Source organism: Ammospiza nelsoni, chromosome 2 (assembly GCF_027579445.1).
Source record: "Ammospiza nelsoni isolate bAmmNel1 chromosome 2, bAmmNel1.pri, whole genome shotgun sequence".
Classification (NCBI taxonomy): domain Eukaryota; kingdom Metazoa; phylum Chordata; class Aves; order Passeriformes; family Passerellidae; genus Ammospiza; species Ammospiza nelsoni.
Genome location: NC_080634.1, coordinates 10,967,762 through 10,973,112, shown reverse-complemented (window position 1 = coordinate 10,973,112; position 5,351 = coordinate 10,967,762). Strand labels below are relative to the sequence as shown.

The window sequence follows — 5,351 nt, the reverse complement described above, 5'->3', positions numbered from 1 at the left end:
CCATGTCATGGAGGTGATCAGAAAACAGAAGGGGACCTATTGCTCTGGGGTTGTCCGGTGATACCTTAAAAAAATAAATCTATGAACCCAATAAGTATGAAGGAAGAAAAGGGAAGATCAGAGGTGGGATGAAAAAAAATTTGCTTATTAAATTGCCTAGAGGAAAAAAAAAGTGTCATCTGGATTTGGAAAATGAGCAGTAGTGAGGTAAAAGCAGGAAAAGCCATGTGGAGGGAGCTGATTCTGAGTGGCCAGGTGCCTCCCTTGGTTTATACTGAGTTGGTTTTAACTAACAGAGAAGTATATGCTGCTGTGGGGGTGGTCCCCACACAGAACCCAAGGCTAGGCTTTGCTTGGTTAAAGGTTAGTGCTGACAGTACCATCTTATCACAGCAAGCTGAAAAATAATGCAATGGCACTTCCTAGCAGTGAATTTTTGGGAATCTTGCTGGTTTCTGGTTACAAGGGACAAGAAAATAACAAATTGTGGCTGGTTTAGCATGGCTCTTGGGCAGGTTTCAAACCAGCCACAGTTTTCAACATAGTCTGATGATGTGGAAGACCTTACCTGAAGGGGGATACAGTGTGGGTAAATGAAGGTGGTACAGAATGCAATCTTACCCCCCAAAGAGTTGCAGCTGAACCAATTACTAAAGATTAGGAGCAGGCCTGATGTTAACAGGCCACAGCTGTAGCCAATAAGCAGAGTGTTATAAAAGAGTGGAGTGGTGGAATCAGTCGGCTGCTGTGAGGACAAGGAGCAGTCAGTGCCAGAGGAGCTGCCTGCAAGAAACATCAAGGAGGTAGGAAACTCTAGCAATATGGAACCCTTGCACTATAATGATAATAGAATTCCTGATATATAAGACAACACTTACCCACTCTATAAATTATAAAAGAGCCTCCTTGTACCTTCTCATTTACCATATTATTATTGTCTTCTCACTGGGGCTGCACACTCACAGAGGAGCCAAGTTTTGGGTAGCAGATGATCCTGGCTGCTCTCTAAGCAAACTAGGGAGAGAAGGAGCAGACAATCTTTCTTCCCAGATCATAAATTTCAGGGAGGAATTCTTTATCCTTTTCAAAACTTACGCAAGAACATCTCCTGCCCCTGGACCTCTTAAGCTGTGGGTGCCCAGCCCTACCTTTGGCACTGGGCAAACAGAGCAGCCCTGTTGCTTTTGGGTGTGACCTTTGGCTCTCCTGTGGTGTAACATAATAAATGTGGAAACTCCTCACCTCTCCAGCCTGACCCTGCTCACCTTCTGTGTGGGGGACACCCAGGCTTGGACTGAAGAACAGGGCATTTAGTTACAAATCTAGGTAAACTACATACCCTTTTCTAGATATCTGAATGTGCACTTGGGAGCAGGGAGGGAAGAGTTTGCCATTGTCTTCAGTTTCTGCATTCCCCAGCTTCTCAGTTCAGAGCAAGGCTTCTGGAATTTATAGCCTCCTACATTTATTTCATATCAGTACAGATGCTTCTAAGCCAGTGAATTCAACCATCCTGACAACATATTTGCTTTTTCCAGCTGTCTCTTCCAGGGATGCTCAGAGACCCTGTGGCCCTACTTGAAAAAATATATGTTATTGAGAAAGAATCTCTAAAGATTATTTGTGTATCATGAGCAAATACTTGTTGAAAGAAATATTTTTTGAAATATTTGCTTGTATGCCAGCTCACCTTTCACCTGTTTAGTATGGTAAATACTGTGAATATACCTTCTGTATGTCTCCTCAGGAAAATCTGGTTTGGAACATTCCACACAGATCTGGAAAGAGAAACCTGCAGTTTGGGGAAAAAAGATGTATCTGTGGACTGCTGCCCCTGCCAGTTTTCAGGAGTTTATTACTCTTAGGGGAAAGCTTAATAGTCTGCTAATTGAGAGGACAGAAGATCTTTTACACTTGGCTGCACACTATTATTAGGAGCACAGCAATAAAGGGAACAAACCTTAGCCCACATATTCAAGGGAAAATTTGCAAAATAAGTTTAACAAGATAGTGATGAATTATCCATGCTACAATGCGCAGCAGAGCACAAAAGTGATAATAGCAATAAAAGCATTGATTACTGCCAGGGATTCTGCTAATTTTTATTTTTTCTATTGGCAAGTTCTTGTTTCTGGTGCTTTTGACTTCATCCACAGGTTGTAGAATTGCAACTCCGTAATGTCATGGCAAGGTGGAGTCCAGCCTAGCTTGGAAAAAATTTCTAATTTTTCCAGAATCTCACCATTTTTTCAGCTTTGGATCCAGACAACTAGATCAGAGTGAACCCTGAGTTCCTGGGAGGTACAGAACAGTTTGTTCTGAGGTTTTGCTTGCTTTGTATGCAGGAGAAGCTGCTGCTTTTCAGATGGTGCTGTGATTCACACGTAGTAGCAGTGGTGCCATGACAACTTCAAACTCAGCCGTGCCTGTGAATTTCATCTCCAGTGCCAGCCCCATCTTTTATAATTCCCATGGTGCCTTTCTTGGTGGTTTGTTTGGGCTTTTTTAATAATGGTACAGTGTCACTCTGAACTGTTCCTAGGATTTTTAATGTAAGTTGTTATTGTCCCAGCTTAAACAAAGAAAAGAACACAACATTAAATTTGTGAACACTTCTGGGGCTTATGTTTTTATATCAAAGTAAATTATGGCTCTGGAAACAAGAAATTATTTGATAAACTGTGTTGTGATTGAGCCTTATCTGCTTAAAAGAAGTCCAGCATGTGGCCAGGCTGCTGGTATGGAGCACATGAAATTTTTCTCTCAGGCATTCTGTGATTAGCTCCTGGTTCTTGCATGTGGCTCTGCCAGGGCAGGGCCTGAACCTGTGTCTCTGTTCCAGGGAAACCAGAGATCTCTTGCAAAAACAACTGTGGGCTTTTGAATCTAAATCCAGTGTATTCCCAATGAATCTGCATAATTTACCACTTGAGAGAATGTATTTTTTCAAGCCAAGTTAGGAGCACCTGCACTGGGGTACATAGAGAGCATGCAGACTTTGAAAAGGAGGAGTAATATATCTTTTCATGCTTTGTTTTAATCAGACCATCATCTGTTTTTGTGGACAAACAATTAGTTCCAGGACAGCAGACAATGATCCAGTGGCAGGCACAGCACCATGGTCTGTCTCTAGAGCCTGTAGCTGCCCAGCCCCATGCCTCATGTAGGGAATGTTTCCTCCTTTTGGGAAACCAGGTGCCTGCAGGAGCAGTGGGCAACCGTTCCTCGTATGGATGTTTACAAACCATTGTGGTTTGCTGAAGAAGCTTCTGTTTATGCTCCTATTAAAAAAAAAAAAAAAAAAAGTAAAAAAAGGGGATTTCTGTGCCACAAGGGTTTGCACCTGGCAGGGTAAACAGCTGCATTGTAGGGAGCAAGGATTTTACCAGGAGGGGGATTTTAAGTAAACTCATTAACTCCTACTGCCAGCACCCAGGTGTAGCTTGAAGCAGAGGAGCAGGCTCTGTTGCTGGACCACTTTTGTGTTGATCATCAGGTTGTGGGTCAGGATGAGTCCTTGCTGGTGCTAAATTTCCAGTGTTTTCTTCTGTGAGGTTATTTGTTTAGAAATACTTATAACCAGGGCTGTTGGAGTGTGCGTCAGGGCGCTGGCACCACGACAGACTGTCACTGTCCCTTGCCTCCCTGATGGCAGAGCTGGTGCTGCTCCAGAGCCTCTTCTGCTCCATGGATGTGGTGATGGGACAGGACTGGCCATGAGGCCCTGCCATGCCCTGCTGTGGTGCTCCTGTGCCCTGATGCAAGTAGGGAAAATAATGTCTGCTGTGCACTCAGATGAGACAATTCTCCTTGTTCAGGAGGAGCACAGGCAGGGCATTTGCTGGTGGCATCTGAGAGCCATGTATATTCCAAACAGCTGGAAAATATATGGAATTTGCATGCAGGATGTGCACTATCCACTGACATAGCTCTGTAAATCCAAAAATGGAGGGGGTGGGGGGAACAACCCCAAGCTGAAGAAGAGGAACTTTCCAAACATTTCAAATGTGTTTTTTAAAAGCAGATCTACTGCGTCTCCTGATGAGTTCTGAATGAGTTCTGACTACCCTGAAGTCTCCTCACACAAATTGTGTGAGCTCTGCCAAGAGCTGAGGTTATTTTGGGCCTGCCTGGATCATGTCAAAGCCTTTTGCACCCTCTTGCCCTGGTGCCACTGATGTGCTGCTCTGGCTGGGGCGTGCACTGCCCTGACCTGGTCAGGTATGAGGCACTCACTAAAACCGAACAGGGGCTGGGTGTGGGCAGCCCCTGTTTGTCCTGGGAGCACAGAAGGGCTGTGCCATGTCACAGGAGAGGGCTCTGGGAGCCAGGACTCTCAGGGGCACTTGGGCTTTGCTCAGGAAGGAGGAGATGGCGCGTGAGGAGAGCGCTTCTGCCGATGGCAGCTCTCCTCCGCCAGTGACTCAATGAAATCTGGCAGCCAGCTGGATCCCCACCAACACAGTGTCTTGGGGTGCTGCTGGGACAAAGTAAAAATACTGTGAGCTGGTGGGGCATCTACACTGTGCCACATCTACGAGCTACTCAGAGTCAAGGTAGTCTGAGGAAATGTGAACCTGCTGGAGCTGTCGTGGAGAAATTTGGAGTAAGATGCTGGCACCATACAGGAGGCAGTGCATGAACTGATGCTGGCTTCCAGCTAAGGGTTCCACAGGCCTTTCAGCAAGGTATGCCATGTGTGGATGTTGGGTTTTGTGTTGCTGAAATGGCTCCCAAGGTGTTAAAAAGTCTTTTTTCCCGGCCCCGTGCTTGAAGAAGAAATCAGGATTCCTCAGTTCTGGTTCTCAAGGTTGTTTATCTGTTGTTATCTATAACATTCTTTCTCTGACCTGCTGAGATCTGCCCAGCAGGTCAGTTTGTGGCACACTGACTGTCCTTGGGGCAGTGTTACCTTTTTATACTAAAACCTACGTGTACTTTATTTACAATAATTTTCCAATACCTATCACCTATGTTAGACAGTCCATCTCTACCCTAAACCAATCCAAAAGTGCCACCATCGAAGAAGAAGGACAAGACATGCCTAAGTTCCTCCATCTTGCCTCTTGAACCCCCATTCTAAAAACCCCAAATTCTACTTTTTCACCCAGTGATAAATTCACTATCATTCTATTCAAACCTTTGTGGCTTGTAACTCCTTGCACAAAGTTGGTAATTGTTTCCATGGGCTAAAATCAAAGGCACAGGTGTCTTGGACTCTGTGCCAAGGTCCCTGAGCCCCCTGCCAGGATCTCAAGTCCTCCAGGGTGGTCAGAGCAATGTCCTGGGTTTTGAGATGTGGAGAAATGTCAGTACAGCCATCAGTGTCAGCCTCTGGGGGGAATCTCAGC

General features: G+C 45.2%; 1 long non-coding RNA gene across 1 annotated transcript; it reads left to right on the top strand.

The window, feature by feature from the left end:
- Nucleotides 1–751: 751 nt before the first annotated feature.
- On the top strand, nt 752–2,615 carry LOC132070085 (uncharacterized). The gene is made up of 2 exons (XR_009417880.1): nt 752–803; nt 1,748–2,615. It is a non-coding gene; the product is annotated as an uncharacterized LOC132070085 (long non-coding RNA).
- Nucleotides 2,616–5,351: the final 2,736 nt, after the last annotated feature.